General features: G+C 36.6%; 1 protein-coding gene across 1 annotated transcript in view; it reads left to right on the top strand.

Moving 5' to 3' along the window:
* ADAMTS3 (ADAM metallopeptidase with thrombospondin type 1 motif 3) overlaps window positions 1–21,360 on the top strand; it is a 262,766-nt gene that overhangs the window by 49,406 nt on the left and 192,000 nt on the right. The gene's annotated exons all lie outside the window — the stretch shown is intronic.

Genomic DNA, 21,360 nt, shown 5'->3' with positions numbered 1-21,360 from the left:
GCTAAGTAAATAGTTTACACAGTGGGGAGTGAAACGGAAGTGGAGCGGAAGTGGTGGAGCAGACAGAGGCTACTGCAGTAGCTATGATAATAGTAATGCAATGAAATACAACACAGTAATAGGTAGAACGATTAGGAACTGGAGAAGTAGCTGTGGGCATAGTGAAAAGGGAGATTGCATAACATTTTTGAGTGGAATTCCCACAACTTGGCAACTGGTGTGGATGGAGAGGGAAGAAGAAAGTATGTGTAGGGAGATCAAAGATGAGCTGAATTGAGTGGTTTGTGTTGGGATAACCAGGAAATATGGAAAACAGAAGAACAGAACAAAAACATTGGGTAAATTCTCTCTAAGAAACATTGAATGTAAACTACCAGCAGGATGTGCTGATAGAGATGTTTAATAGTCAGCCAGGAGTTGGGACTCTGGAGAAACACATGGCCAGAGAGAGGAATTCAGGAGATAGGGCACAAGGGAGATGACTGAAGCTGTGGCAGTGGACAGAGTTGCAGAGGGCTGGATGGGAGAACCTTGCAGAGTACCTAGTTTTTAAATACTATTTGTTTATTTATGGAATTTTAGGTTCACAACAAATTTGGGAAGGTACAGAGATTTCGCAGGTGCCCTCTGTCCCTACATATGCTGTGAATACCTATATTTTGGGAGCAAGAAGAGTAGCAGCCAGATGCAGAAACAAAAAGATATGGCTGAGCAAAAGAAACTCAATACAAAACTAGAAAGTTTATAGAAACCAAAGGATTTAAAGTTTAGGGCCTAGCTTAAATTGTTAAATTATTTTTCTTCAACACAAATCCTTCTTATTGAAGTGGTATTATTGACTAAAATTAAGCTATGATAATATTCCTAAGAAGAAATTTCTATAAAATCTACTAAGTATAGAATCTATTGAAAACATTGATATCATGAAATTATATTTGTTCTTAGTTTAATCAACTAGGTGATATTTCAAAGTTTCTTAATGTGTAAAGTATTTCCTCTAACTCTTCTGTTCCTCAGATCAGAAAATCATTTAAATCCCTTTTGACGCATCTTTCCATAGCAAATATGACCATACTGTTTGTTATCTACATCTGCCTTGAAATGTATCAGAAAAGTCAAATGAAAATAACCTAGTATTACAGTCCAAGAATTATTTATGGGAGATTTTTACCACTAATTTGTTTTAACCTTCCCATTCAGTCTGCTTATAGGCTTCTGCAGACTCATAACTATAAATGAGTCATTGCTGAGGTACAGATTAGATGCTAACTCCCCAAATTTGTAGAACGAGTAGTAGAGAGGAGATTTTGAGGGTGAATGGAAGAATGTCTCCATAGGGGACTTTGTTATTTTATTTATAGACTTATACATATTTTATAATGTACATGTATTTATTTATTGTAGTTAATAGATGTCCTTTTTGAACTGGACATGTTGTTATGCACGGTGAATGATACTGTGCATTTCTACAATACTGTGTTTGCTTTTTGTGTACAATCTAAACTAAATATTACATGCTTGATATGAAATAGGGGCATATATTATTTTAAAAAATCAATATGCATGCAAGGACATTTATTTATATAACCCATATAGATGGGCAATAAAGTGTTTAAAATACAAGTCAAAAGAGATGGATGTGCTTAACTCTGCATTGGATATTAACAACAAGAGACATTGTGCCTGACCAGGCGGTGGCGCAGTGGATAGAGCGTCGGACTGGGATGCGGAGGACCCAGGTTCGAGACCCCAAGGTTGCCAGCTTGGGCGCAGGCTCATCTGGTTTGAGCAAAGTTCAGCAGCTTGGACCTAAGGTCTCTGGCTGGAGCAAGGGGTTACTGGGTCTGCTGTAGCCCCACGGTCAAGGTACATATGAGAAAGCAATCAATGAACAACTAAGGTGTCGCAACGAAAAACTAATGATTGATCCTTCTCATCTCTCTTTGTTCCTGTCTGTATGGCCCTGTCTATCCCTCTCTCTGACTCTCTCTCTGTCTCTGTAAAAAATAACCCCCAAAATACAAAAACAAAAACAACAAGAGACATTGAGTCCTTATGTAGAATATGGGCAGAGTTCCTATGGAGAGTTTCATGTTAGGTGAGTAGGATGAATGCAAGGAGTGGCTCTTGATTTTTCATCAATCTGAAAGGATTTCTTGGAGGAAGTGGAGTATTTTTGTAGTGGCTTAATTGCTCTGCGAGCAGTGCCCTATAAATAGTGGACCAAAACAAGGTGTGTTCTCAGCATGTCACACTCTTACCAGTTGGGTTATTTTGGTTGTTGTCAGGAGAAATAGTATTAGCTAACATGAAGAAAAATGGACTATACTGAAAGTAATTAGACAACTCACAGAAGTGAACAGAAAAGCTAAATAGCCAAACTTCAAGAGGACAGGAGCCAGGACAGCAAGAATTCTGTTAAAGTCCATTTTCTGGGAGATTGGAATGGCCAGGTTCCAACCATCACTGTCATGTATGGGTTTTATCTAGATTCAAATCTCCAGGAGTGAGATTCCAATTAGGTCATCTTGGATTGAGTCACCCTTTGAAAGATGGCATGGTCATTGAGCTACATGAACCGTGGAGGGGCTGCTCTGCTAAAGAAGAATGAGGTGTGGTTAAAACAAGAAAAGAGGTGTGCAGCAGGCACACACAGGAGGGCTGCCGCAAGCACTTAATAGTACTTTGTAGTTCTCTAAAGGTAAAAAAGATGGGCTTAGTGGTCTTTGCCACTAAATCTAGATTTCTGTACACTTACATATGCAGATAGACTCCCCACATATGATACATACTTTAAGCACTGCTTTTGGATGATATCTAACACTTTTTCCCTTCATTCACTACTCTTGTGGTTGACACATTGAGTAACACCACTACAGGATGCCTTTCTTCCCTCAAAGAGAAAATTTGAAGAAATATAAGAGGCCCCAAACATACATTATTATAGGGTAGGATATATAAGAAGTGCTGAGGTCAGTTTAGTATGGACAGTCAGTTTTTGGTTGATAATGAAGACAGTTTATTGTTTTTAGACAAAGAAGTGTGTTTTCCATCATTGTGTTTGAGTATAATTTATACTGATTTACACAAATATTCTTATCTGCCGGTAGGAGGAGATTCTCTTGCTGAAATAAGCTTTTCCTCTGGTGTACTATTTGGTTTCTGATTCAGAACTTGATTTACTACAATTAAAAAGATGTACAGTTTATCAACAAAACTGTAGAGCATGCCACTTACATTTATGAATAGGTTTATTAGATAGATTCTCATTTTACTTCATAATGGAAAAATTTTTTTTCACTGTAATTCATACATTGTAGGTAAAAGAATTTTTAAAAATCTTCCAAAGTCATTTATATAGACCTTTCAGGCTCCAGACCTATAGTTCTCAAACTTCATTTGTCATGAGGGTCACCTGGGTGATTGCTAAAAATACAGATGTCTGGGTTTATTTCAGAGATTTGGCTTTGCTTGGGGGCTTAGGATTCCATTTTTATCAACTATCCCAGGTGATTATGATGCAAGTGGTCTGTGGACCACACTCTGGAACACTCTACTCTAGAGGAATTATATTAGTTTCTGAATAGTGTATTATATATATGACACTATATATATGTAATTGGTACAAAGGTTTGGAATTGGATTGTTAATATTGATCATTCAGATCATTTATTGGTGAACCACCCTTCTAATAAAGTGGTTAAGAATTGTTACTACTGCTTAAAACCTTCACCTATTAAAGAGAGGAAAACACCTCATAGACGCAGACAATAGTATGGGGATTGAAAGAGGGAAAGAGGGTAGGGGGAGGTAGAGAGGGTAAAGAGGTAATAAAATGGTGATGGAAGGAGACTTGACCTGGTGTGGTGAACACACAATGCAATATATAGATGATGTATTATGGAATTGTATACCTGAAACTTATTTATTTATTTATTTATTTATTTATTTATTTATTTATTTTGTATTTTTCTGAAGCTGGAAACGGGGAGAGACAGTCAGACAGACTCCCGCATGCGCCCGACTGGGATTCACCCGGCACACCCACCAGGGGCGACGCTCTGCCCACCAGGGGACGATGCTCTGCCCCTCCGGGGCAGAGCTGTGACCAGAGCCACTCTAGCACCTGGGGCAGAGGCCAAGGAGCCATCCCCAGCGCCTGGGCCATCTTTGCTCCAATGGAGCCTCGCTGCGGGAGGGGAAGAGAGAGACAGAGAGGAAGGAGGGGGGGAGTGCAGAAGCAAATGGGTGCTTCTCCTATGTGCCCTGGCCAGGAATCGAACCCGGGTCCCCCGCCCACCAGGCCGACGCTCTACTGCTGAGCCAACCGGCCAGGGCCCTGAAACTTATATTTTATTGACTAACATCACCCGAATAAATTCAATAAATAATAAAAAAAGTTGGCCTTACCAGGCAGTGGCTCAGTGGGTAAAGCATTGGACTGGAATGTGGAGGACCCAGGTTTGAAATCCCAAGGTCACCAGCTTGAGCACGGGCTCATCTGGTTTGAGCAAGGCTCACCAGCTTGAACCCAAGGGAGCTGGCTTGAGCAAGGGATCACTCAGTCTGCTGTAGTCCCCCGGTCAAGGCACATATGAGAAAGCAATCACTGAGAAACTAAGATACTGCAACGAAGAATTGATGCTTCTCATCTCTCCCTTCCTGTCTGTCTGTCCCTCTGTCTTTCTCTGTCTCTGTCACAAAAAATAAAATAAAATAAAATAAATTGTTATTACTGAAAATATTAGAAAGGTAATGAGAAAGGAAAGTTTATGAGTGAATTCTATATTCTCAAGCAACATTTTAGTTCTAGATGCATCTCAGATATTAACACTTTTTTTTTTTTTTTTGGTATATGATAGTATTCCAGGGTGAGTTTAGAATGTTTCTTTTCCTTTGTTTGTATTTGGAACAAGTCAGTGTTCCCTGATAAGTATAGTATAATAAGTATACCAAGACTAGTTTCCTCCTATATTCTTTTGAAAGTTGTATTCTCATACATTTGCTTTTTTTCCTAAAACAGTTTTTTTAACTTTTCTAGATCTAACTCATTCATTACATCTATTTTTCTCTGAAAATAAGATGGCTTGATTTGTGATATCATTTTTAAAGTTACCCATAAGCGGAGCTAACACTCTCAGTGATACTTTGGCATGGATCTGAACTGTCAAAGGCACCGTGGACCGCATGACTAGTAATAGGGAATAGTTAGACCAGCACGGAGCACAGCAATCAGAAACAGAGTGTTTGCTTTTGAGTGAAATGATCAATATTGTTAGCCTCAGAATATACTGGTCAGCTCTATAAGACAACGGACGTGTTTTACTACATGCAGTATGGAAGAAAGTTGGTTACATACTACTACTGCTAGCTTTGCTTGAACAGCCCCCTGCAGAAGCATCCACATGTTCAAACAGAGAGGATGGACAACTCAGGGCCACACAGCTGGCAGCTGCATTTGACAAATTACCACAGCTATTGTAAGTCTCGAGCAGGAAAAGCAAATCTAGTAGTTTTTTTTTTTTTAATCATTTAGCTAAAAATATAAAAAGACTTCTCTAAGTACAAACAGAGGCTTGTCTTTGGTGAATTTAGCATTAAGTGTTTAAATTTTTCTTGTTCAAATTATTTAGACAGACTTCTGGATATTAAGATTAGCTGGTTAATGTTAGTGTAAACAGACATTTTTTGATAATAATTATTAACTTATAACAAGAAACCTTGAAATTTTCTTAGAGGAGAGTTTGTTACAATTCTATTTATTTATTTATTTATTTATTTATAGACAGGAAGGAAGAGAGATGAGAAGCATCAACTCATAGTTGCATCACTTTAGTTGTTCATTGATTGCTTCTCGTAAGTGCCTTTCACACTGGGGACCTTGGGATTTCAAACCTGGGTCCTCAGCATCCCAGGTTGACACTATCCACTACACCAACACCTAGTCAGGCAAGTTAGTTATATTATAAATACTAATGGTCTAGTTGCAGAATCCTTGAAGATTTATAAGATGTACTATATTTAAGAGTGTCAAAATTAACTTTTCTTTAAAGAAAACTCAGGCAATAGTTTATTGTATTCTTCTGGGTTAATAGTTTTGTGAGCTGTCTACTGATAAAATATTTTAATATTTAATATAACATTAACTTAAATATAGCAAGTAAAAGATCCTCACTGATGCATCTTTACTTATATAATCTCCATAAAACGTGAGCGATAGATAGGAAAGTGTTTTCCAAGTTCTCCAAAAGAATTTGTTTCTAGGTACGTTCTGTAGAACAAAGGTGTGACCTATTAAACTAGAAAATAAAGTGCAGATGCTATTGCAAGCTAAAGCCTTGCTTCTTCTGCATTTTTAGTTGTGATACAAAACACGTTCTTGATTTTGTGGTAGTGTTATATACCTATATCCACAGTGGAGGTTTCTGTGACCTTAAGAGATAGGATCAAGAATATTTACATTTGTCCTTACAATAAAACATTTTCAACAGCAGTGCCTTCTTCCATTTTAAATCCATGAATTATATAAGGGAGTATGCTTCAATTGTTCAGTTTATGCATTTAACATTTAATAACTCCCCTTTAGATAAACTGAGTGTGCTTTGAATTCAAGGCTCTGACAACCACAAAAGATAGGAACTAGACTGACACCAGGAAGAAATATGAGATATTAGAAATTGTTATGTGCAAAGTAACAGGTGAGGGTGGGAGGGGATGACTCCCCTTAGGTTGTAAGCTTTCAAATACGGAATCAAAATGGAGGATTTTTACTGATGTATAGCTTAGTTTTTATTGTTAATAATAGGTTATTTCTCAGGTGAATTTGAGTTAAAGTATATAGAATCATAAGTATCATCTTCAGAAACCTGAGGTGAGAATAGTGTGCATAAAGACAGAAGCCCACTTAATATGGGGAAGCCATTGGGTCCTCATTCTCCCATATCTCAGCTGTTTTTGTAAAATTATTTTTATTAAAGTTTTTAACTTATTGTGTTAACATGGAATCAAGTGTCCCACTCAATATAATATCCACTGCCCAACAACGTGTCCCCTTTTTCCCCACTCCCCCTGACTCCCTCCCCCCTTACCCTCTGGGATTTGCTGTCCTGTTATCTGCATCTCTGTGTTATGTATATATAATTTCACTAATCTCTCCACCTTCTCTGATCCCATCCCCTCATCCTTTTCCCTCTGACAGCTGTCCCTCTGCTCCCTGTGACCCCGCCTCTGCCTCTATTCTGTTCTTCAGTTCACTGTGTTCATTAGATTCCACAGATAAGTGAGATCATATGGTATTTGTCTTTCTCTGCCTGGCTTATTTCAGTTAGCATAATAATCTCTAGTTCATCCATGCCATCACAAAAGGTAAGATGTCCTTTTCACAGCCACATAGTATTCCATTGTGTATATGTACCACAGCTTTTTTTTCCACTCGTCCACTGGTAGACAATTGGGCTGTTTCCAGATCTTGGCTATTATAAACAATACTGCAATAAATATGGGGGTGCATATTTGCATATTTTCTTTCGAATTAGTGTTTTGGGATTCTTAGGATATATTCCTAAAAATAGGATAGCTGGGTCAAAAGGCAGTTCCACTTTTAATTTTTTAAGGAAATGCCATACTGTTTTCCACAGTGGGTGCACCAGTCTGCATTCCCACCAGTAGTGCAGGAGGGTTCCCCTTTCTCCTCACCCTCAACAACATTTGTTGTGTGTTGATTTGTTAATGAGCGCCATTCTGACAGGTATAAGGTGGTATCTCATTGTGGTTTTAATTTGCACTTCTCTGCTGATTAGTGACATTGAATTTTTTATTTTTTTGTGTGACAGAGAGACAGAAAGAGGGACAGACACACATGAAGGGAGAGAGATGAAAAGCATCAATTCTTTGTTGTGGCACCTTAGTTGTTCATTGACTGCATTCTCATATCTGCCTTGACTGGGGGGGGGGGGCTACAGCAGAGCAAGTGACCCCTTGCTCAAGCCAGTGAAGTTGAACTTCAAGCCAGCAACCTTTGGACTCAAGCCAGTGACCATGGGGTCATTTCTATGATCCCATGCTTTAGCCAGTGACCCCATGCTCAAGCTGGATGAGCCCATGCTCAAGTGGCAACCTCGGGGTTTCAAACCTCGACCCTCTGCATCCCAATACAACACTCTATTCACTGGGCCACCGCCTGATCAGGCTGAACATTTTTTCATATGGCTATTGGCTATCTGTATGTCTTCTTCAGAGAAGTGTCTATTCAGTTTCATTGCCCATTATTTAATTGGATTGTTTACCTTTCTGGTATAAAGTTTTAGAAGTTCTTTAAAATTTTTGCTTAATAAATCCTTATCAGACGCATTGGCAAATATGTTCTCCCATTGTTTGGGTTGTCTTTTGATTTTGTTAATGTTGTCATTTGCTGTGTAGAAGCTTTTTAGCTTGATATAGTCCCATTTGTTTATTTTATCCTTTATTTCACTTGCCCGTGAAGGTATATCAACAAGAATATTGCTACGAGAGATATCGGAGAGTTTATTGCCTATGTTTTCTTCCAAGATTTTAATGGTTTCATGACTTACATTTAAGTCTTTTATCCACTTCGAGTTTGTTTTTGTGAATGGTGTGATTTGATGTTCTAGTTTTATTTCTTTTTTCTTTTTTGTATGTACCTGTCAAATTTTCCCGACACCATTTTTTAGAGGCTGTCTTTACTCCAGTGTATACTCTTACCTCCTTTGTCAAATATCAATAGACCATAAAGAAAGTTGTGGGTTTATTTCTGGGTTTTCTGTTCTGTTTCATTGATCTGTATGCCTGTTCTTATGCCAGTACTAAGCTGTTTTGATTACAATGGCCTTGCAGCATAACTTGATATCAGGAAGTGTGATACCTCCTACTTTGTTCTTTATTCTCAAAATTGCTAAGATTATTTGGATTCTTTTTTGTTTTCATTAAAATTTTTGGAATATTTGTTCTAGATCTGTGAAATATGCCATTGGTATTTTAATAGAAATTGCATTGAATCTGTAGACTGCTTTAAGTAGTATAGACAGTTTAATGATGTTTATTCTTCCTATCCATGAGCACGGTATATGCTTCCACTTGCTTGTATCTTACTTAATTTCTTTTTTCAATGTCTTATAATTTTCCGAGTATAAGTCTTTTATCTCCTTGGTAAATTTATCCCTAGGTACTTCATTTTTTTTGTTTGTTTTTGTAATAGTGAGGGGATTGTCTTTTTAATTTCTCTTCCAGACAGTTTATTGTTGTTGTATAAAAATGAAAATAATTTATGAATATTAATTTTATATCCTGTCACCTTGCCAAATTTGTTTTTTAGGTCTAGTAGTTTTTTGACTGAGACTCTAGGGTTTTCTATGTATAGTATCATGTCATCAGCAAATAATGATAGTTGCACTTCTTATTTTTCAGTTTGGATGCCTTTTATTTCTTCTTGTCTGATTGCTGTGGCTAGGACTTCCAGAACTATGTTGAATAAGTAGTGAAGGGGTGTACTCCTGTTTGTTCCTGATCTTAAGGGGATTGCTTTTAATTTGTGCCCACTGAGTATGATGTTGGCTGTTGGTTTGTCACAGATAGCTTTTATTATGTTGAGATATGTCCCTTGTATTCCCACTTGGCTGAGAGTTTTGATCATAAATAGGTGCTTGATTTTATCAATGCTTTTTTGGCATCTATTGATATAATCTCCATATCTCAGTTTTAAAGAACGCTTCTTACTGTTTTACAGTTGCCCTCTTAGAAAGGTCAATGTAATTAAAAGTGAATAGTGTTCATGTTTTGCCCACAGGAAAACCAGCTACCTCTGACACTAAGCACTGTTGGACTTGGTGAGTTGAACAGTTAAGCTCCATCATGGTTGTTGCAGTGGTGATAGTGGGAATGGCAAATACTTTTATATACATACACCATATAGATGGTTGCTCATGAGGATTATTATCCGACAGGAAACAAGGATGCTACAGATTGTGAAGGTTGGAAAGGATCAGGCTGATGCTTGCTATCTTTATGAGCTTGAAGAAAGGTGAGATCTGAATGCCATAGTCATGAGAATCCACAAGATGGAGTTATTTTACATGGTAAAACATTTCCAAAATGAATACTTGCATGAGCAATGTTGCTTTCAACAAGATAAAGCCTAAAGTGAGAACATTTGGTTTCTTACATTAGTAAATATGGCTACCACAGACAGCATTGTGCTGATTGTCTGTGGGAGGGGGATGGGAGTAATAGGAAAAGGGTATGGGGGGATAGATGGTCGTAAATGGAGACTAGACTTAGGGTGGTGAACACAGTGTACAGATGATGTGTTGTGGAATTGTGCACCTGAAATCTATATAATTTTGTTAACTGGTGTCACCTCAATAAATTAAATAACAAACAAATAAAAAATACCCCTAAAACCACACAAAAGCTACTGCTTTGATGACCACTTGACCATTCTAGCTTTTATGAGCTTATTTTGCCAAGATTGTAGGTTGAAAATTTCCTCTAGAAGATTAAATATGTTTCTTTTTTTTTATGTCCTTTATAGGAGATACAAATGGATCTTTGGAAAATCTAGTGAATTTCTCTTTACAAATTTATAACTCATTTCAAAAGATTAAATGAAAGAAAAAAACAAGATTTCCCCATTACAGTCATCTTCTACCCCAGCACTTAGCATAATGTGTGGTGCATATAGGTGCATAATATATTTGTAGATGAACAAGATTGCTTACATATGAAAAGTAGAACAGAAATAGTGCTGTATTGAAATAATGTTCTAATTTGTCTCCATGCAAAATATTAGCAGTATAGTTGATCTTCCATCTTTTTTTTTTTTACTATGCCAAAATACATATTCCCAGAAAGAGTCCTTTCATCAAATTGTAGTGTTCTTAAGATCTCGGTTGACAGCACATCTAATGGATATGGGTTATTGTGGGAGTTTTTGTTTTTGTTTCTTTTTTGCTACAGGCATTTAGGAAATAATTGAACTGAAATGAGTAGGTGTGATTGGATGCTTTTTTAGAATTGTTATTATAAATCATGTGCTGTAGCCTTGACAGTTATTTCTACAAAAGAAAATTTTAAAGCAGTTTGACAAATAATTTTCCTTCCGTTTTTTTCCTTTTTGTCACAAAAAGTAATGAACATCACCTATATTCTTTCTAGACACGTAGATAATAATAAGTAAAGTGTAAGGTCATTAATAATGTAAATATAGCTTTATATTATTTATAATAATAGTAATAAAAAATTAATTTTGTAACTTTTCTGGATCAAATGTCTGTGGAAATTTATGGAATCATAACAAAGTGCATAAAATTTGAGCAGTTATTTATATTTTTTCTCTAATTTTGAATTTGGCCAAGAAAATAGATAAGGAAAGAGTCAGAGTTTTTTCGAATCAAGCTTTATAAACACATTAGAATTCTTATTGATGGTAGTGCTTATTTGAACTTTCGAATTCTTTTAGCAGAATAGATCTCTTTACTAATTAGTATATACCAGGTTTGTACAGTTCTGTGCTTGTCTGCATATAGAACCTGGATTTACAATGATTTACTTTGGTATAAAAGTAAAGGGAAAAAGTAAAAGACTGAATATGTAGGAAAAAATATTGTTAATCAGAATCACTGCCTGGCCTAAGTCTTGTTCACTCACAGAAAATCTGGAACCAAAAATGATGATCAGAGAATGATGTAACTGAATATCTCTGTCTGTTGCCTGGGGAAAGCAGACGAAGACGGGCATGTATCTCACTTAGTAGTAGCTGCTAAAATTTTGCTTTGCTGGTTGGTTCTGTCACTCTGTCCTTTACTCTTTTCCAGTGAGTTGTTTTTGGTTCTAAGCCAGCCTTTGAAAGGTCATCAGTTCTTGTGATATAGTGAGATTACTTGCTGCAGATTTTTAAGGACTGTTTTAGCGCAGGCATCCTTATTTTTTTCCATCTGAAGGGAAAAAATATCCATAAGCTTTTTTTCTTCCTTGATTATCTTCTGTTTATGTTTCTGAACATTGAGCCAGTATACTCTATTTACAATGAGTCGTGTTTTCTATGAAAAAGACAATGATCCAAGAGTCGACCCACTTTTAATATAAAATGTAAAAGTTCTATTTAGACCAACATCTGGCATAGAGTAGTCATTTCACTTTTTCCTCTTGTGACTTTGGGATAATTTCAGACTTTCTGTGTCTTCTTTAAAAGAAAATCTCATTTATAAAATAAAAGTGTTGATTGTAGATGTGATCTTCTCTAAAATAAGTTCTTAAGTTCAGGTAAGGATGAGCACAGTTTTTATTAAATTCAACCAACAATTTACAGCTATGTTTGAACATTTGTTATTTGCAAGGCTGTTTTGCCCTCCCACCTTTTAAAAGTAAGAACACTAGAAGGGGATAAGGAAGTGATAGAGCAGATGAGAAGTGAAGGGCATTCACGAGTGGGGGCGGAGCATTCCACCCAAGCTGGCGTACCAGCTGTTCTAAGAAGTGCCTCCATCATGGGATGCCAAGAGTCTTCCCTCAAACTGTGAACTCGTAGTTCTTTATACTTAAACTCTTTCTTCCATCTGGTAATTCTGTCTGTTTTGGAGAGGAAATGTTTTTTTCTCCTACTTTTGATTCAAGTTTTTTTTGTATCAGAAATCTGACTTTTTGAAAGTATGATCTTACTAGATTTTGGTCCTCTTGGTGCATTCTAAAAAGTACATGTTCAAAGCCCTGAATTTATTAGTGTTGGAGGGCTCTTGACTCAGAGATTTAATAAAGACCTAGATTGTCAGTTGTCTTTATAAAACAGACATAGAACCTGTGGTTCAAAAGCTTTTATTTGCAAGTGGTAGCCAGAAAGACCTCTCTGTATTGGACTAGGCATAGGTCTAAGTGTATGAATATCAAAACTACCATGTTGATGAAAATAAGTATTGGGCTTTGAAATATACCAATTAGAACTGTATAAAGTCTGGTTCTGCCATCTAGAAACTTTGTTACATTGGGCAAGTTTAATTGATGTCTGTAGGTCATAGTCTTCCTCATTTATAAAGTAGGAATAATATTTAATGAGGAGGGTTTTTTTTGTTTGTTTGTCTTAAACTAAGTTAACATGTGTAAATCTCTTACTACACAGAGTGCTTCCTCTGAAGGTAGATACATGAGTTTTTTCTGTGACAAGTTTAGAAGATACTAAAGAGTGTTAATATGGTTAGGATCAAGTATATCTCCAGAGAGAGAAGAAAAGGAATTAGGAATTGGAAATTAAAGTAACTTAAAAAATAAAATATTAGGGCCCTGGCTGGTTGGCTCAGTGGTAGAGTGTCGGCCTGGCGTGCAGAAGTCCCACGTTCGATTCCCGGCCCGGGCACACAGGAGATTCGCCCATCTGCTTCTCCACCCCTCCCCCTCTCCTTCCTCTCTGTCTCCCTCCCACAGCCAAGGCTCCATTGGAGCAAAGATGGCCCGGGCGCTGGGGATGGCTCCTTGGCCTCTGCCCCAGGCGCTAGAGTGGCTTTGGTCGCAACAGAGCGACGCCCTGGAGGGGCAGAGCATCGCCCCTTGGTGGACAGAGCGTCGCCCCCTGGTGGGTGTGCTGGGTGGATCCCGGTCGGGTGCATGCGGGAGTCTGTCTGACTGTCTCTCCCGTTTCCAGCTTCAGAAAAATGCAAAAAAAATAAAATAAAATAAATAAATAAATAAATAAATAAATAAATAAACAAACTTAAATATTAGAAAGAGAACTAGTATAAAGATATTCCTTGAATAATTTTATTTAGAACATATTTTCTCAGTGATCTTTTAAAAGCTCAATACCATGTTAAACTAGAACACAGAAAATAAAACTTAAAGTGGATACAGGCAAACTTACAAACACTTTGTATTAGAATATGTATAAGCTTGATTTATTATCATTTTTAATGAGATGCTCAAATTTTTAAAATGAATATCAGATCTGAAATCACTACTTGATAATTAAATTCTAGTCTGAACTATACGATGTTTTAGTTTAAGCTGATTGTGAATGGATCACTGCGATTAACACATCTGCAGCAGTTCAAGAAATGGAATACAGGAACTGGAAACAAAATATGCAAGAGCAGTATATTGGACTATGTGGAGAAATTTTGAAAGATTGAATTTCTTTAAACTACAGATCTTGTTCCCTAGTTTTAGTGTTTGTTGTCATGAAAATAATTACAAAGCCACATGCCTGAGCTTAATGAAAACCTGGTGGCTGCAGAGAGAATCAAAAGTATGACATGCTACATTTCTCTTTTTAACCCGTTTCATCTAAATTAACATTTCACACAGTATTTTCCAAAAAAAAAAAATCAAGCATACCAAATTTATACAGATGCTTAGCTTTTAACGTTTTTGTCATGTGAGAAATAAAAGGAGAAATAATTGAAAGGGACTGGCATTTACAATCCAACATTTTTCACGCTGAAGAGAAATTTTAGGGGCTTATACTTTTAGAAGTTTATAGCATCGATTGACTGCCTTCTTACTTGAGTATCTTCAGGTGCCCACCTTTAGTGCCCACCTTTAATCTAGGCTGTAATGATAAAAATAGCAACAGCCCTCACCACCACTCTTCGCACACTTCCTGCCTGGCCGCCTATCTTTATGATAGAGGCAATTTCTAGTTTTCTGAATATGAAACTTTTGGGCACTGCAGATTCTCTGTGAGTAGCCTGGGGGGCCCACCCCATTTCTGCTAAGGTGAGCATAGACACTCAAGAGAATTGATTCTCCTGGCCTCATCTCTCGTTTGGTGTAGGAATGTAGAACAGACATAATGACTCAAATGGAACTCCATATGTGTCTTAATGAGATTCAGACACTCTCATCTTTATTTTGTTCTTTTGGTCTGCTTTACGTCTGCTTTACTCAGGGTATGTTCTGATAGGGCATAGACTAGGGGTCCCCAAACTATGGCCCGGGGGCCGCATGCAGCCCCTTGAGGCCATTTATCTGGCCCCTGCCGCACTTCCAGAAGGGGTACCTCTTTCATTGGTGGTCAGTGAGAGGAGCATAGTTCCCATTGAAATACTGGTCAGTTTGTTGATTCAAATTTACTTGTTCTTTATTTTAAATATTGTATTTGTTCCCATTTTGTTTTTTTACATTAAATAAGATATGTGCAGTGTGCATAGGATTTGTTCATAGTTTTTTTTTTTTTTATAGTCCGGCCCTCCAATGGTCTGAAGGACAGTGAACTGGCCCCCTGTGTAAAAAGTTTGGGGACCCCTGGCATAGACAGTCAGGCTTCTGAATTTTGAAAAGATAAAGGGTAGTTGTTTGTTTAATGAATGATGCAGAAAACAATATATATTTAAAGGGAAATAAAAGAGGTTAATAGCTTTCAGACATCACTTGAAGAATTTCACATAGGAGAGAAACTAGGATAGTATTTTTATATATAACGTGAAGTATACTTTAGTTAGGTTTTTAAAGATTTATTATGATTAATTTTTTTGCTTAGATTTTTTACATTACGGTAATTCTAGTGTGCTTAAGGGAGGATAGTAGGATTGGGTAGGTTAAATGGGGAAGAAGAGAAGGAGCCAAGGTTATTTTGAAATAAGAATGTTGCAGATAATTGCTATCTTAATAAGATTTGGGTACGCCTTGTTTTCTCCCCAACTTTTATTGAAATCATTAAATTCTCTTGCAGTGACTATGGATACTAGAAGTGGTAACCTCTAGGATAACCACTATTAGCAATAGATTTGTTTTCCATCTGACACCAGGAGAGACCAAGTGTGTTACGTGTCTATCTTGGAGACAAATGAAGAGTGTACATCCTGAATTCATTGTTAAAGAACTGTTATTCTTCTGGGAAAAAGAGAAATAAAAGATACAGGGTCTTGCCATAATAAGTAACAAAGCTAAAACATTTATTTTAAGATTAATCATTGATACTACTCTAACCAATACTATAATACAGGGGTCCCCAAACTTTTTACACAGGGGGCCAGTTCACTGTCCCTCAGACCATTGGAGGGCTGGACTATAAAAAAAACTATGAACAAATTCCTATGCACACTGCACATATCTTATTTTAAAGTAAAAAAACAAAACGGGAACAAATATAACATTTAAAATAAAGAACAAGTAAATTTAAATCAACAAACTGACCAGTATTTCAATGGGAACTATGCTCCTCTCACTGACCACCAATGAAAGAGGTGCCCCTTCCGAAAGTGCGGTAGGGGCCGGATAAATGGCCTCAGGGGGCCGCATGTGGCCCGCGGGCCGTAGTTTGGGGACCCCTGCTATAATATTTAGTGTAGCTATAGAATTTTTAATGATATTCGTCAAGGTCTAACTCAGATACACTGAAATTCACCAGCTTTAGTTGAACTATTTGTTAAATTCTGACAGTTGTATAGTTGTGTAACAATCACGTAGACATCATCATAATCATGATCTAGAAAAAGTTCCCTCATGTGCCTTTATCATTGGTCCCCTTTTTTCACCCACCTCCAGAAACCACTAATCTGCTTTAACTGTAATTTTATCTCTTCTAGACTTTTATACAAATGAAGTCATACAGTAGTAGTTTGTGTATGTATTGTGGTTTCTTTCAGTTATCATATTGCTTTTAAAATTCAGCCATGTTAATGCTGAATCCATAATTTGTGTATTTTTATTGCAGAATACTATTCTACTATATGGATACACCAAACTTTGTTTATCCATTCACCAGTTGAAAAACTGAATTTTTTTTTTAACTTTTTGGCTACTACATATAAAATTGCTATGAATATTAGGGTAAAAGTCTTTGTGTGGACAGATTTTCATTTCATTTATGTAAATTTAGGAGTAGAATTGCCCAATTATATAATAAGTATATGTTTAACTTTACAATAAACTGACAGGCAATTTTATGAACTGACTTCATTGTTCATTGCTCATGGCAAGGTTAGAGAGTTCCAGTTCCTCTATATCCTTGCCGATACTAGGTAATGACAGTCCCCTTAATTTTAGCTATTATTTTGAGCATGTAGTGGTATCTCATTAAGGTTTTATTTATTTTCATTGCTGTAATGGCTGGTGATGTTGAGGATTTTTTTCCATGTGTCTATATGGCATTCTTGTATCTTTTATAATGTGACTGTGCAAGTCTTCTGGTGATTAAAAAAAAAGCTTATCTTCTTGAGTTTATGGATTCGTTATATTTTCTGTATATAAAAGTTATATTTTTATCCATCTACAGCTATTCCTTTATTTTATTTTATTTTTTAGTTTTGCTAAGAGGGAATGTTTTTCATTGTATAGTCTAGTTTATTGACATTTTATTTTATATTACTGTTCTTTATGTCCCAATTAGAAAATTCTTGACTAACTCAAAATGCTATTTCCTAGAAATTATGTAGTTTTAGAGTTTATATTTAATCTATTTGGACAGAGTATTCCCACTTTATTATTCTTTTTCAAAATTGTCTTAGCTATCTTAGTTCTTTTGTCTGTCTGAATAAATTTTAGCATAACCTTATATCTACAAAAAAATCTTGCTTGGATTTTGATAGGATTTGTATTGAAGTTGTATATAATTTTGGGGAGAACTGACATCTTTACTCTGTTGAACTTTCAGTCCATGATCACAGTATGTCTTTCCATTTTTTACATCTTTGATTTCTTTCATTAGTATTATGTACTTTTCAGCATTTAAGTGCAGTCCATGTTTTTAGATTTACAATTTTATTATTTTCCTGAATAGTTGTAATGGTATTCTGTTTTATAATTTTAGTGTTCACATTTTTATTGTTTATATAAAAATATAATTGATTTTTGTATGTGTATCTTGTAACATGCTCCCTTACTAGACTTATTAGTTCTATGGGTTTTTGTTGTTGTTGTTGTTGTTATTGTTGTTTGTTTGTTTTGTTTGGGAGTAGATGCCTTGAAAATTTCTACATAGACAACCTTATTATTTGGAATTGGGGTTAGTTTTGTTTCTTTCTTGCCAACCTGCATGTCTTTTATGTCCTCTTTTTGCACTACATTAAATAAAAGAGTTCTGAGAACAGACATCTTTGCCTTGTTTCCACACTTGAGGGAAAACTTTGAGTCTTTTACCATTAAGTATAATGTAAGTTTTTTGAAGATGCTCTGTATCAAGTTGAGGAAGTTACCCTTTCTATTTCTCTGAGCATTTTTCTCATAAATGGGTGTTGAATTTTGTCAATGATTTTTCTGCATCAATTGATATTGTGTGATTTTTTTCATCTTGTTAATGTGGTGGATTGCATAGCCTGATTGATTTTTATATAAGAGCCAGTCTTACATCTCTGCAACATACCTCATTAGGTCATGTTGATAATTCTTTATATTGCTATATTGTTGAATTCTGTTTGATAGTATTTGTTAAGAATCTTTGCATCAATATCTATAAAGGATATTGATGTAAATTTTTGTTTTCTCTTTACTGTCTTTGTCTGGTTTTTGTATCATGCTAATATAATAGCTTTCTTTTGTGTGTGTGTGACAAAAACAGAGAGAGACAGAGAGAGGGACAGATAGGGACAGACAGAGAGGAAGGGAGAGAGATGAGAAGCATCAATTCTTCATTGCAGCACCTTAGTGGTTCATTGATTGCGTTTTCATATGTGCCTTGACCCCGGGGGGCTACAGCAGACTGAGTGACCCCTTGCTCAAGCCAATGAACTCGGACTCAAGCTGGTAAGCCTTGCTCAAACCAGATGAGTCCATGCTCAAGCTGACGACGTCGGGTTTCAAACCTGGGTTCTCCGCATCCCAGTCCGATGATCTATCCACTGTGCCACTGCATGGTCAGGCTATATTAGCTTCTTAAAATGAATTGGTAGGTGTTCCGTTCTTTTCTATTTTCTGAATGAGATGATAATGGAATTGGTGTTAAGTCTTCTATACTCATTGGGTGGAATTCTCTAGTGAAATCATCTAGGCTGTAGATTTTTTTTGTGGGGGTTGGCAGAGTTTTAAAAGTTATGAGTTGAATTGCCTAAATAGTTATGGAAATATTAAAATTATCTATTGAGTGGTGATTGTTTTTTGAGAAAGTTTATTTTGTCCGTTATCAAATTTATATGTGTGGTGTTCTTGGTATTCCTTTATTATCCCTTTGATGTTGGTTGGGTCTTAAATAAAACACTTGTTTCATTCTTGATACTGGTAACTTGTATCTTCTCATTTTTTTGTTGTCAGTCTTGCTAGAGCCCTACCAATTTTATTGATGCTTTCAATGAAGTAGCTTTTTGTTTTATTGATTTTTATTCATTGTTTTTCTCTTTTCAATTCATTGATTTTTACTTTTTTATTGTTTTCTTCCTTCTGCTTGCTTTGGGTTTATTTTTTGTCTTTTTTCTATATTCTTTAAGTGGGAGCTTAGATTAATTTGAGACTTTTCCTCTTTTCTAACGTATCTATTTCACACTAAAAATTTTCCTCGCTGTACTTTTTTGAGGAGTCACACAACTTTTGATATGCTGTATATTTACATAATTCAATATTGTTTTTTTAAAACTTTTCTTGAGATTTCCTTTTTGTTGAATTATTTAAAGTAGTTGTTTAGTTTATAAGTGTTTGGGATATTTTTGTTATTAGTCTGATTCTACTGTAGTCAGAGAATTCAATTTGATTTTAGTTATTTTAAATTTGTTGATTTTTTTGTTTTTGTTTTCCCCTTCTTATTCTTCTCCTCCTCCTCTTCCCCTCCTCCTCCTCCTCCTGCTTCCCCTCCCCCTCCTTCTCCTCCTGCTCCTCCTACTCCTTCTTCTTCTTCTTCTTCTTCTCCTTCTTCTTCTTCTCCTTCTTCTTCTTCTTCTTCTTCTTCTTCTTCTTCTTCTTCTTCTTCTTCTTCTTCTTCTTCTTCTTCTTCTTCTTCTTCTTCTTTATTTTTTAGACCAGGATATTTCTTTTCCTTTTATTTTCCTCTCCTTTCTTTTCTTTCTTTTTTTGTAAGTGAGAGGAGGGAAGTTAGAGAAACAGACTTCTGTATCCGCTCTGACCAGGACCCACCTGGCAACCCCTGCCTGGGGCTGATGCTTGAATCAACGGAGCTATCCTCAGCACCTAGGGCTGATGTTCAGACTAACCAAGCTATCCTCAGCACCCAGGGCCAATGCCTGAACCAGTTAAGCCACTGGCTGCAGGAGGGGAAGACAGAGAGAAGGGAGAGAGAGAAGGGAAGCGAAGCAGATGGTCACTTCTCATGTGTGCCTGACCAGGGATTGAACCTGGGACATCTGCATACTAGTCTGACTCTCTATCCATCTGGCTAGGGCCATGGATAAGGATATTTCTGTTTTGGTCTATTTTCTGTGGGTTCTTGGAAATATGTGTATCTTGTTCTTGGGTGAGATGTTGTATATTGATTAGATTCTGTTGCTTGATGATGTTGAGTTCTTATATATCCCTGTGGATTTTCTGTCTAGTTGTTCTACTAGTTCTTCCAAGAAGCATGTCAAGAAGATATCAACCATAGTTGTGAATTTGTCTATTTCTCCTTTTAATTCTATCAGTTTTTGTATAACATATTTTGCAGCTCTGTTATTTGATACATACTCTTAAGATCGCTGTCTTCTTGATGGATTGATGATTTTATCATAATATAACACTTTTTTCTGTTTGTGGTAGTTACCCTTGCTCTGAAATTTACTTTTATCTGACTTTAATATAGCTACTCCTGATTCCCTTTGATTGTTGTTTACTCAATATATTTTTCTATTTTCTTTTACTTTCAACTTGCTTATATTTGAAGTGAGTATTTAGACAACTTGTAGTCAGGTTGCAGTTTGGTCATGTGGGTAGAGAGAAGGACCTTCATTATTTGGGGGCAGGGGGCGGAAATTTGTCTTTCCATGCAATGCCCACTGGTAGCCCAGGGGACTGGGGCAGGGCTGGTTACTGACTTGTGGGATGAGAGTTCCAGCTTCCTACTTTGCTTTCTCACACGTATCATCTGGAGTGTTGGGATAACTCATTACAGTGTTGAGACAGTGGAAGTCTAGGATCCTCACTTGGCCTGTGCTGGTGTGGGTGTGGTGGAACCACAGCTTCTTTTCCGTGGTGCTGGCTGGAGTAGAGCTGTCATTGTCTAAGGTTTAGTATCTTTTGAGGCTGACCATCTCCTGGTCCTTGGGCTAAAGAGAACAATCTTTGTTGGGGCTTTTGGTTTTTGTTTGTGCCTGTTATTTCTTTTTTTTTTTTTTTTTATATAATTTTATTTTTTTAATGGGGTGACATCAATAAATCAGGATACATATATTCAAAGATAACAAGTCCAGGTTATCTTGTCGTTCATTTATGTTGCATACCCACCACCCAAAGTCAGATTGTCCTCTGTCACCTTCTATCTTGTTTTCTTTGTGCCCCTCCCCA

The sequence above is a fragment of the Saccopteryx leptura genome, chromosome 5 (genome assembly GCF_036850995.1).
Source record: "Saccopteryx leptura isolate mSacLep1 chromosome 5, mSacLep1_pri_phased_curated, whole genome shotgun sequence".
In the NCBI taxonomy this organism is placed as follows: domain Eukaryota; kingdom Metazoa; phylum Chordata; class Mammalia; order Chiroptera; family Emballonuridae; genus Saccopteryx; species Saccopteryx leptura.
Note: the sequence above shows the minus strand (reverse complement) of the source record. Positions and strands in the feature narration are given on the sequence as shown.